This window comes from Astyanax mexicanus, chromosome 1, assembly GCF_023375975.1.
Source record: "Astyanax mexicanus isolate ESR-SI-001 chromosome 1, AstMex3_surface, whole genome shotgun sequence".
NCBI classification, from domain to species: Eukaryota; Metazoa; Chordata; class Actinopteri; order Characiformes; family Acestrorhamphidae; genus Astyanax; species Astyanax mexicanus.
In genome coordinates, this window is record NC_064408.1 from 114,447,220 (window position 1) to 114,460,982 (window position 13,763).

Here is a 13,763-nt window from a genome sequence, read left to right on the forward strand (position 1 = left end):
CTTAAAAGGAACCTAAAAAATTCACTGCTTTGATTGTTTGTTGCTTGATTGTGCTTATTTTGAGTTCAAATTACTTAAAATAAGGAACCTTTAATAATCTAGACATTCCATTGAATTCAGGCAGAATATTTGTTAGGTACCAGCAACATTTTCTTAGTAAGATTTCTTATAAAAAGCAATGGAAAAATCTCAAAATGAGTGAAGTTGCACCTAAATCAAGCAAAAAAATCACTGTTTTTGGACACAAGAATCAGAATAACTTGATTTTTGCTTGATTGTGCTTATTTTGAGTTCAAATTACTTAAAATAAGGAACCTTTATTAATCCAGACATTCCACTGAATTCAGGCAGAACATTTGTTGGGAAGAACTTTTCAGATTATTCCTTTTACTTTAGCTTCTTCAGCTCTCTCAGGAGACTGAATAATGAGAAAATGGTCCATTTGAGCTCATTAAGGAAAATCATTTTTACAAATTTCTTCTCAAACAAGGCTTCTAAAGAGCATAGATTCAAATACCACAAATATCATAACTCTCTGCTCTGGCAATTTTCCCAAAAACAACTCTCTAACGTGACCCCCCAGCCTGCAAAGGATTAGCCCACCGGCGTCACAGATTGTGCCACTGGGACAAATTCAGAGAGCAGAGTCTGGCACCACACGGTTGACTATATGTTTCATCATCGGGATGACTACATAATAGATAGACAGCTCACTTTCAGTTAATCTGGAAATCTTTGCTTCCCTGTAAAATAAAACTCTAGCACAAGACAGAGCCAAAAAAAAAAACTAGACAAAAATGTATGTAAATTGATATTCATATGCTTTAGGGCTGCAACAAATGATTTATTTTGGTAGTCCACTAATCTGATGATTATTTTTCAGATTAGTCGATTAGCCAGCGATTATTTCTGCCATGTTCTCCATCTCTAAAAACAACTGAAACAGCTGAACATGAGATTTAAAAGGCATTTAAATGTCTAGATGTTGTTTAAATGTTGAGAATACTGATGTTTAGTGAGCAAATATGTAACCTGTTAAGTTTGCACTGCAAAAAAATCATTGGCAAAAACTAGACAAAATATATGCAAATTAAGACAAATATATGTATATTAAGCAAAAAAATCTGCCAATGGGGTAAGCAAAATTTTCTTAGTAAGATTTCTTACAAAAAGCAATGGCAAAGTCTCAAAATGAGTGAAGTAACACCTAAAACAAGCAAAATAGTCACCGTTGTTGCTTGATTGTGCTTATTTTGGTTCAAATTACTTAAAATAAGGTACAAATTCTAAGTAAGAATGATTAAGATAATTATCCCTAAAATAAGCAAAATAATCTAACACTTACACACAATGCTTAGTAAGACAAAAAGTCTTATCAGAGAAGAAAATAAGATTTATTGCCTTAAATTTAGAAAATTTCACTTGCTAAGATTTAGTTTTTTGCAGTGTGGGCACTTTTGGAGACACAGATTAAGTTGAGTGTAAACTGTGTAAGTAAGAAATTTACCCATCTCCCATAGTGTTTCTGTCTTCAGTACTTTGTGTAATGTAGTACTGTTACAAATTAACGATTAGTCAACAATGAAATTTGCAGTCGGCAAATTCAAATAATCAACATTGTTGTTTATATCGACTAATCATTGCAGCTTTAATATGCTTATATTAAGCAAATAAATCCGCCAGTGGGTTAAACACATTTTCCTTCATGAGATTTCTTAAAATGAGCACCAACAAGGTCTTAGAATGAGTGAAGTAAGACTTACATCAAACACAAAATCAAAATAAGTTTTTTTTTTGGTTTTCTGGCTTACTTTGAGTTCAAACTGCCTAATTCTAAATAAGACTGATTAAGATAATTTTTCCTAAAATTAGAAAAATAATCTTACACCTACAATACTTAAGAAGACAAAAAACATATTCTTTTTATTTTATTATAGAAAAGAATACAATTTCTTGTTTTGAAGTGTAAGATATTTCACATGCTAAGGTTTAGTTTTTAACAGTACAGATTTAGGATTTCTGAGGTTAGTACTGTGATTAGATCTTTAAATAGCTCTACTATATGTCCAACTAAAGATATGTATATATGTATTCCCAGTACTACCATTATCTCTAACTGTAAAACAAGCAATTTCATAAATAAACTAAATCTAAATAATAATAAATATGGCTACATTTAGTTCATTAAACCAGAGTTTAAACTTATCCAATATATGGCAACAATGAATTAAAAGTATGTGACAATACACATATATAGGTTTTGGCTACAGGCGTAGGTGATAGAAAACCGTTTTTCTCTGCAGTAAAATAACTTATTTACAATCACTTTGCTTGTCCTACTTGGAGAAGTTGCCCGTCCACGTTCTACTCCTCTTAATAATTTAAGTAATAGGAGAATGTTTGGTTTGTATTCAGGAAAATATTGATTTTGAATTGAAGTTTAGGAAAATACTATTTATTTATTTATTATATTTTAACAGTTGGAGATTTGATTCAGTATTTTTAAAATACTTTCTATTGCAATTACACTTATTATTTTCTTATCAAACAGAAAACCTTTTTATGTAATACTTGAGTAGAAATTCTCAAGATATGTTGGTGATATATTTGCCAGAAAACTGACAAAAAATCTGGCCTGTTAAAGAGTTAAATCAGACATAATTGTGCCTTAACAAACAGTTTACATATACAGCTCTGGGAAAAAATAATAAGAGACCACTTCAGTTTCTGAATCAGTTTCTCTGATTTTGTTATTTATAGGTTTCTGTTTAAGTAAAATGAACATTGTTGTTTTATTCTATAAACTATGGACAACATTTCTCCCAAATTCCAAATAAAAATATCATCATTTAGAGCATTTGTTTCCAGAAAATGATTCTCTGCAGGGTCAGATTTGATTTGATGTTGGTTTTGTACATGTTGTTATCACTTAATCTAACATTACCTACAGTATATATATCTGAACACTGAACTGGGCCTCCAGTCTCATATTAGCACACAGCTGTTTGTTGGGTGTTGGTGGATAAGAGCTTGTCTAGGAACAGTTAGCCAGTTGGCTCCAGAGTCAGAGATCAGCACTGTCTTTTGGGAGTTAATGGCCAGTCCCAATGGGCACTCACTCATGTTTGTGTCTCCTCTGGATGTTTAATGCGCCCAAAGGAAGATGTATATATGCTTGAGCCTTTTCTAAATCGTGTGTGTGTGTGTGTGTGTGTTTGAAGTACCAGTCAAAAGTAGTTTGAACACACCTTCTCATTCAAAAGCCATCCAGATTATGAAGGAACACATTAGGAAACATGTAGCAACTTAAAAGTGTTAAACAAACCTAAATACTCTAAAAAACAAAATATATTTAGTTGCTCTTACTGTGGACTTGTTAACTTGCGGTTTCTGAGGCTGGTTACTCTGATTAATTGTCCTGTGCAACAGAGGAAACTCTTGCTCTTCCTTTCCTGGTGTGGTCCTGATGAGAGCCAGTTCCATCATAACATTTTTGATGGTCTTTGTGACTGCACTTGAGGATACTTTCCTGAAATGTTTCAGATTGACTGAGATTCATTTCTTAAAGTATTATTTTTTCTTACTTAGTTGAGTAGTTCTTGCTTCTCATAATCTGGATTTGAACATTACTCAAACAGCGCTATTCACTGTATACCTGTAACTCTACCTCTTCACTACTTTACAACTGATGATTTAAGTAATTAACTCTTGAGTAGGCCTGTCCCAATAACAATATGTTGTCCCAGAAATGATTGCGATAAACGATATTGTTGGCATTTTAAGACCATTAAATTGCACTAACATTAGGATAACTTACTATCATAAAGGAATTACACCTTTTTAAAGACAATAAACTTTCCACTCCCAGTCAAGCACCTAATTTGAAACCCAAACATTTTCCAGCTTGAACCAAAGCAGGTTATAGTAGGTTATATAGGGAACCCTGGGTCTGTCCCAGCTGGCCCACATTGGACCGGCATAAAGAACCTGCCTCAGCCTTCACTCAAGAGATATGCTGATGGTGAGAGGAAGGCTGGGGCAACATGAACTTAAGAGACACTAAAAAGTAAGTGACTAGAGCTGCACTGGGCTGTTACTGTGTTTCTTTAATTTTGTTTTGGGTGTTGATGGAAGGAATTTACATTTTGAGTTCATTCACTCCTTGTGTCTGTGTCTTTCTGTGTTTCTGCGCTGTCGGGTCATAATGGCCACACCCTCAATCACAATATATGTGATTATAAGTGCAAACACAATGGACAATATCGTGATTATTAAAATGATTAAGGTCATGTTTATTTATTGAACGATAAAGTCGATAGTAGCTATTGATAATGTAGCTATTGTTAAAGGCCTATTCTTGAGAACTTCAGCACAGCTGTTAACTGAAGCCATTCCAGGTGACTCTACCTCATAAAGCTGAGAAAATCCAGCCAAGATGTGTAAAACTGTCATCTGAGCAAGAGGTGCTACTTTGTAAAATCTAAAAAATAAAACATATTCTGGTTTATTTTACAATTTTTTTGTTTAATAAATCATTCCATATGTTTTTCTTTTTAGTTAGGAAGACTTTAGTATTAATCCACAATGCAGAACATTTTAAAATAATAAAAAAACAGGTGTTTAAGGTGTGTCCAAACTTTTAACTAGTACTGTATGTGTGTGTGCTTTTCCATGTGTGTGTGTGTGTGTGTGTCTCTGTGTATGTGTGAAATTATCAGCCAGCGCCTTAAAGTGACCTTGTAAGTATGTGGTGTGCAACTGATTCCATTCACCTTGTCAGATACCCTTCTAGGCCACACTTCATCCTCAGTGCGCATGCACACACACACACACACACACACACACACACACACACATACGCACACACACCATGATCACACGACAGACAAAAGATGTGGCACATGGACAGTGGAATTTGAGAGTGAGGCTAAATTAGGAACGATACTCAGACACTGAGAATAGCCTGCTGAACACTTTGAAGTATAATGCAGCTGGAACACACACACACACACATGCTTGTATTATCCTACCGTAAACACACTTCGCCCACCCACACTGACTAAAACAGGCAGAGTAGAGCGTAAAGGAAAAAGCTGAAACCAGTATACAGAATGATTACAGGCAGTGTACTCAGTTTATAAACTTAGTGTTACTCTAATAGTTACTTTCATACAACTATAGGCTTCACTGTCCTCACTGATAACTTTATACTTTATATAAAAATTGGCATCATTGAGCAAAGTTTGCCTGATTTTCATCTCTCCGCCAAAATCCTTCAGCCAAAATCCACTTTTTCTTGTTCTTTGTGAAATACTATAGGTCTCTCTGAGTTGTATATACATGCAGCATATGAAACTGTTCCTCAGCCTCCATTGTCTGCAGTAGCTAGTAAAAGAAAATCCTCAGAAATACGAGTTGATCAGAGAGATGTAAGGTGTCTACGTCAACCAGTGACTACATGGCCTCGCCCACCTCGGCTCAGGACCGCTGGGTTAGGGTATTCTCGCGGCTACATGTATGAATATTCATAAGCAAGAGCCCAAAATCTGTCTTTCTTCAGAGACCTCTAATTCAGTGATCTAAAGCAGGGCTAAATAGAAACACCTGAGCACTTTTTTTTCACAAAAAAACGGCTCACATTGCATTCATTCATACCACAACTAGACTGTTTAAAATGAATTTAAAAATGATGGAATGAGACCTTTGACTTTATATCAAAATGGCTGTATTCTACAAAGTGGAATACCTGAGAGCCTGACTATCCTACCTGTATTTACCTGTCTGTGTGTGCCTCGTCCACAGGGACCACCGACCAACTCTGACAGCTACCACCGTGTGGCACATTGGACACACTTATAACACAGCCTGTACGTCTGATTAGCATTAACTAACTCCAAAACCCCACAGTTTTGCCACACACACTATAGTTAAATGAGGATATACTTTGAGTACAGTGCAGCTCATTGGTTGGCTGGATAGATAGATAGGTAGGTAGGTAGGTTCATTTTACCAAATTGAAAACCTCTGGAATATAATCAAGAGGAAGATAGATGATCACAAGCCATCAAACCAAACTGAACTGCTTGAATTTTTGCACCAGGTATAAAGGCATAAAGTTATCCAAAAGCAGTGTGTAAGACTGGTGGAGGAGAACATACCAAGATGCATAAAAAACTGTGATTAATCAAATATTTCTGAACTCTTAAAACGTTTTGAATATGAACTTGTTTTCTTTGCATTATTTGAGGTCTGAAAGCTCTGCATCCTTTTTGTTATTTCAGCCATTTCTTATTTTCTGTAAATAAATGCTCTAAATGACATTTTTTTATTTGGAATTCGTGAGAAATGTTGTCTGTAGTTTATAAATTAAAACAGCAATGTTCATTTTACTTAAACATTTACCTATAAATAGCAAAATCAGAGAAACTGAGCTGTAGTTAGATAGATAGATTACAATTTATAATGGTTTTAATGTTGTGGCTGATCATTATTTAATCTGCACATTAAATAAATTAATGCAAAGAGTATTATGTAAAAACAGTTTTAACAGGCTTCATAATGCTGTATATATGTATATACACACAGGAATAGTTTTCTAGAGTCGACAACCTGATGCTTAAATATATAAAATATATAAATCAGAGAAAAAAGGAATCAAAGAAAAATAGCAGCTACTAAAGTTTTATTAAAAGCACTTAAGCTATACAGTAAAGTGCTTTAGTTAGATAGCTCTATGAAGTAAGTTAAATGAGAATAAGAGAGAAAGGACCCACAGGACAATTATATGGTAATTAAATTATCACCAGGAAAATGAGCTATGAGTTATAGTGCAGGATACTCTAATGTACACTAGGATCTTTCTAACTGAATCAGGATGCTGATAATATTGAATATTGCATAACCAGATGATAATTGTCTGTCTCAATACTTTCACTTTTACTTGTCTTCTTCTACAAAAGCATGTTATGTTTTTAAATACAGTATCAAATCTCAAAAACTAAAAGTTCAGATTTTGTATATAACATAACATTATGAATAGCAAATATTTTACATGTAAAGATTGGAGTCAGACAGTGCAGAGGACTAGATAGCAGTTTTGTATTCTTTTTGTATTGATTGGATAAAAAAATGTTGTTTATTCAGTCAGATTTCATGCATATGACGATGTGTTTTATATCATGAGAGTTTCCCTAATATTAGATTTTTTTAAATGTGCAATTGCTAATACATTGATAATACATATTTTTACCTACAAATATGCATTAGCAATGTATTAGCAATTGCACATTTTTTTAAAAAATCAAATATTAGGAAAATATAAGAAAAATAGAGCCTCTAGTGATTTTTAAACCAGCTGTAGTCTGAGGGTAGGCCTGTCACAATAATTACATTATCTACTCATTTTATAATAAATGGACATGACCTCACTCCTGTTTCCTGATCTTAATATTACCCAATTTTATTTACTTAGCTAAAATAGCATTAAATGAGCCAGTATGTCAACTGTTGAATTTTTATTGAGTTGAATTTTATTTATTTACATATTATTATAATGCAACTAAGTCCACATATTCTTTACAATTAAATGTTCTGAATGTATCATTATTGTTGTATTGAATATAAAGATTTTTTACCATAACTGATAACAACTTTGGACACACCTTAAATTGAGTGTTCTTCCATTATTTTAAAATGTTCCGCATTGTAGATTAATACTAAAGTAATCCACACTACAAAGAAAAACATCTGGACTTATTTAGTAAACATAAAAGTCTTAAACAAACCAGAATATATTTTAGAGTTAAATTTTTGCTCAGTCAGCTTTATGAGGTAGAGTCACCTGGAATTCAGTCTTTCAGTTAACAGCTGTGCTGAACTTGTCAAGAGTTAATTACTTGAATTTCTTGTCTCTTAATTTAGGTGTTTAAGAGCATCAGTTGTAATGTTGTGAAGAGGGAGAGTTGGTATACAGTGAATAGCTCTATTCGAGTAATGTTCTAATCCAGATTATGGCAAGATATGCTCAATTAAGTAAAAAAAAAATTAAGGTCAGTCAACTTTTGAAACTTTAAAAATGCTGAAACTGGCTCTCATCAGGACTGCTCCAGGATCAGGTGTAAAGTAGTGAAGAGGTAGAGTTACAGGTATACAGTGAATAGCCCTATTTGAGTAATGTTCTAATACGTATTACGGCAAGATATGCTCAATTAAGTTTTAAAAAAAAATGAAGGTCAGTCAACTTTTGAAACTTTAAAAATGATGAAGCTGGCTCTCATCAGGACTGCTTCAGGAAAGGGTAGAGCAAGAGTTCGCAAGATTTCTGTTGCACAGGATAAGTTTATCATCAGAGTTACCAGAAGTCAACAGCTCACCAGATCAGATCTCCTGAATGCTTCTTCACAGAGTATTTTAGTTTGTTTTTAACAATTTTAAGTTCCTACATGATTCCTTATGTGTTCCTTCAGAAGTGTGGATCACTTCACTATTTATTTACTATGTAAATTAACAAGGTTTCTCCAAACTTTTGACTGGTACTGTATTTAAGCAGTAAAAAGGATTTAATTTGAGGTTTTGGGGGATTTGGGGATTCAGATACCTCTCTGGAGAGAATGTGTAATTGCACTGAGCACGACAGTTTTAAAGTTTAGTGTTTTATTGATTTCTTTATTTAGTAAGTTTATCGTTTGGAAACTCATTGTGCTGATGAGTCGATTTAAACACGCAGTTTTCTGAAGCACGGTTATAGAGAGTAGCGTGACCAGCACCATGTCGGCCATGTGCTCACTCACTGCTGGGTTTAAGGAGGGACGGGAACATACTGACTGCATGAGTCATTCTTCATTTCCTCAGTCTCTCCATTTCTCCTTTTCTCCTTTTCTCCACCTCTCCACAGCTCCACTGCTCCACTGCACAGACACTCAATATATCCATTGTAATACAGCATTACCAGGAAGTGGTGTGATGTCTCAGCGAGGAAGAACCAAGGCTATACGAGGCTTTTATCTTCAGTTTTAGTCTTTCATAACTATACATAATGTGGTTTTGATGAACTGAGTAAAGCTGAGCTGAGCTCCATCAGGCCGGTTCATAAGAGGTGCGTTCAAGCTGTGTTTGCATTGGAACGAGAAGAGCTCTGAGAAATGACACTGAAAACAAATCGAGGACAAAAACAAGAACATCTGGACCTCAACATCTCTGCAAATATTAGGCCTCCTATGTCTTCACAGCACTAGGAACAGTAGCCCCAATTCAACAAACAGACCTCAGCTGGATCACTGCATATCTGGGACATGAGGAGTGATGTCAATAGCATGTTACTTAGAAACATGTTACGTTAATCTGATAAATTTTTTTCGGCAACGAGTAATCTGACGCGTTACTATGTCTAATCCAGTAATCAGATTAAAGTTACTTAATCCAGTAACCAAGTCGCTGTGCATTACTTTTTTGTCATTTTCCTGTACAAATGCAGTATTGACAATAAAACTACTTGACTTATATAGACTATATTGTAGTATATATAGTAGGGGTGTCACGATTTCGATATTTTCGATCGAAATGATGTCATGGCCTCGAGCATCGAAGGCAAAAAGATGATAGACGATCCCTCCCTCTAAGATATGCAAGCACGCGCGCACGCTACGCAAATGGCGTATAAATATAAAAATAACAGTTGTTTTGTTTAGACTCAAATATGTTAATAGTTTTGGTACCTTAAGGAGCATCTTTCTCTCAGATAAAGTTAATAATATATCTTTGCTAAAGAAAAAAACTTGTCATTCTCAGGGAACAAGTCTTATTTTTCATGTTTAACTATTATAGTAAGATAGAGTTCAGTTTGTTAAGGCTCTAATTGTTCTATTATTTTGTACATGACTGTTCCTGTATTTTTTTATTATTTATTTTGTTATGTTGCACACTGCTGCTACCAAAAAAAGCCACTAGATGGCATTACATATGTATCTTGATTAAATTATTTAAATTTGACCATTAGTGCCTAATGTGGTGTATTATAGATCACTTGTATCACTTTGCATCACTTATATCAAGCCCACCTTTTGAAATAAGATATTGTAAATTTGATGAATCAAACCAATGACTGACCATAGACTAATCTAAAACTGGCATAGGCCTTTCTGCTGTAAAAAAAAAAAAGAAAATCGAGAATCAAATCGAATCGTGACCCTAAGATAAATATATAAAATAAAATCGAATCGAGGATTTAGAGAATTGTGACACCTAATATATATATATATATATTATTCTTGCAACTGTGGGAGTGATGTCTGTTCTATGTGACACATATGTAACACCACACAACGACACAAAATCTGGAGAAAGAAGAGAGAGATGCTTGTTTTCTAGCTGGAAATACAGAATTTCTCTCTTGGATTAATAAATATCTAATAATCTATCTTTCTATCTATGAGTTTGTATCAGCTAAAGATGACAATATCAAGATGACAATATGGTTGTTCACTCTGTGCTGGCAACAAAGTGCTACCTAGCTTTAAAAACACAACGTCACATTTTAAGAAACGTTTAAAGTCGCAGCGGCACACTTACAGAACAAGTCCCAAAGGTGGAGCAAAGCTTCCAATAAAGTGAGTTTTGGCGAACTTTAGATTACTTTTTCAAAGTAACTATGCCATCACTAGACATTCAAAAAAGAAAAAAACTTTAAAATAAACCTAAAAAGTATCAGACCCAGCATCTATCAGCAAAAAAAAAACTAAGTCTGCTCCTTTTCTTATGACTTTTCTTAGGTCTAAAATAAAAAGCTACAGTCTGAAAGTGAGAAGTGAAAGGTGTGAGTGACGGCAAAGCTGTTCAGGTGCTATCATCACTAGAACAGGATGAAATTACACCCCCTTATACACAAGTACATGTTGATCAAAAGTCTCTGAGCAATCATATAGGACTACTGCTGAGTTATATGATTAAAAAGTATTAACAAATAATAGGCTGAAGTATCTATTTTTGTCCGAAAAAACAGAAACACAACATGCTGTATACTTAAATATTGATTATCCAACTGCATATCTAGGAAAGGTCTATGTATCATAATTCTAAACATAATTATAGACAGTTCTGTTTCCACACAAACATAGTTATTACGAATGTGGTCATTTTTTATATATTGTATAATATTTACTATATACTGCCTGGCTCTCTATAGAACATAAAACAACATAATTCTGATTAGTCAAGTTATTAGCCCCCACTTATTAGCTCTCCTTGTGCATTAGCCTATATTTTATCTTTAAATCTGTTTTATTTTTACATATAATCTTAAAATGACTCAAATTACTTATTTTATCTAAAATGTGACATAGTTTTTTTTTTATTTATTTAGTATTTCAGTAAGAAATATATATAATTTTCTCCAAAAACTCCTTTAAAAACTTTGACTGTACACCTTAAAATGATCTTTTCTCATCGTTTATTCACTCCTTATCATTCTAAAAATAATGACTTTTGTTCTCTAACATTTTTGTGTATCTATTTTGATGTAAAAAAAAGCTTTTAAAATGCTTGCTTAACATCTCCTAATTATGACTTTCTCATAATGTAAAGCTTATTTCTTGAATATTCGACATTGCATTTTAAAGTACTCCATACATTTGGCCTTAATTTCTTTACTTTATATATAAAAACTATGATTCCTCCCAATTTTCCCATTTCAAATGAACAACTTTTTCTCTTAAAACTGTGACTAAAATGTCAGTACTTTCTAAAATAACTGACGTAGAATTCTTGAAATGGCTTATTATGTTACAATAATGTCTTAACATCTCAAAATAACCACTTATAATAAATAAGTCCTGTATTTCTTTCATTTCATCTCACTTTAAAAAGATTATTTTAACATAGTAACGCATTGCTATGAGTTATTACTATTTATTTAGACAAGAAATGCCATTAATTTGACATGATAGGTCATTATGTTGATTAATAAAGACAATGTTTAGAGATATTAAGGCTCATGCTGCTGCTAGACACAGATGTGTATGAGTTAAACCATGGAAAAGAAAGATTTCTATCTTTATAATGAATAAAATGTATATCTACAGTTTCTAAACCTCAACAAACAGGACCAGAAAAGAGCAGAGCAGAGACCCTGGTCCCACCCTAACAGCTGGAAGACTTTCAGGCTCCACTGAGGGATTAACCACACTGGAACTTCACTAGACCAGAGCAGTGCTGTGGAAACATGGTGGAAACCAGTAAAAGCAGACAGCTGGACCCTCTGAGAGTCGCTGCTGCTCTTCACTGGTCTCCTGTACTGGTATTTATACTGGTTTACTGTGTATAAAGTGTAAATATATCAGTGTACTCACCTCAGCCTGGGTTAAACTCGGTTCTCCGGCGGATCTGAACACGTTCAGCAGGTCAGACGGCTGGATGAAGCTGAGGCAACACCCTGAAGCTCCCACACCTCAACAGGTCTCTGCTCCAACAGAGCGCACTTACACACACACACCAGCGAGGCTCGAGCGCGCGCGAGCACGATCTGCCCACGTCAGATTCGATTCAGTCTGCTGAGTCGATTCCTTTGAACGAGTCGTTTCAAAGAATCGAATGTTTGTGTAAGAGATTCAGGACCTTGTAGTTTTTTTTATGTAGCATAATGTAATTATATCAGTATATAAATATTCTAATGAGTGGCCATGACTTATTAAGACGTGGTAATGAGATCATAAAGTGTGGCCACAACTTATTAAGGCGTGAGAACAAGATACTAATGCGTGGGAATAAGATAATAATTAAGGCATGTGAATAAGATAATTAAGGCGTTGGAATGAGATCCTAATATGTGGCCACGACTTATTAAGGCATAGGAATGAGATTCTAAAGCATGGTCATGAATTATTAAGGCATGAGAATAATATCCTAATGCGTGACAATAAGATGATAATTAAGGCATTTAAATAAGATAATTAAGTTGTGTCCATGACTTACTAAGACGTGGGAATGAGATTCTTAAGTGTGTAAATGAGATTATTAAGGCATGTGAATAAGATAATATAGTCGTTGTAATAAGATAATTAGGTCATGGTCACAACTTATTAAGGTGTAAGAACGAGATCCTATTGCGTGGAAATAAGATGATAATTAAGGTGTGGTTACGAGATCCTAATGTGTGAGAATGAGATAATTAAGGCATGTGAATGAGATAACTCAGTCGTGAGAATGAGACAATTAAGACATGAGCATGCTCAATAATGCATAAAAACAAGATTCTAATATGTGGGAATAATATGATAATTAAGGCATGTGAATGGGATAACTAATGCAGGGTAAAGCGATAATTAAGTCCGGGCCACGACTTATTAAGGCGTGAGAACGAGTTCCTAATGCGTGGGAATAAGATGATAATTAAGTCATGTGAATGGGATAATTAATGCAGGGTAAAGAGATAATTAAGTCGCGGCCACAACTTATTAAGGCGTGGAAACGAGATCCTAATGTGTGGTAATCAAATAATAAAGCCATGTAATTGAGATAATTAAGGGGTTTGAATGAGATAATTACTGTAAGTGGTGGTCACTACTCATTAAACCGTGGGAACGAGATTAAGAAAGAATAAGAGAATAAGAAAGCTTGCTTTTCTGTAAATGAGTGCCCATTAAGAAGACTGAATATCACATCAAAGCTTCAATTCAATAATAATCATTTGTAAAAAAAATTAAGAGTGAATTGGTTTCTTTTTATTATGGCGATATTTTTTTCTGAAAACGTCTTAAAACTACGGCTACACA

The 13,763-nt window shown here is 34.1% G+C and overlaps 1 protein-coding gene across 2 annotated transcripts in view; it reads right to left on the reverse strand.

Moving 5' to 3' along the window:
• The window catches only part of LOC103029358 (phospholemman), a 36,368-nt gene extending 23,872 nt beyond the window's left edge, over positions 1–12,496 (reverse strand). For both annotated transcript variants that reach the window (XM_022668653.2, XM_022668651.2), the window contains exon 1: positions 12,342–12,496. The gene's annotated coding sequence lies outside the window, so the exon portion shown is untranslated. The remainder of the gene's footprint in view (positions 1–12,341) is intronic.
• Positions 12,497–13,763: the final 1,267 nt, after the last annotated feature.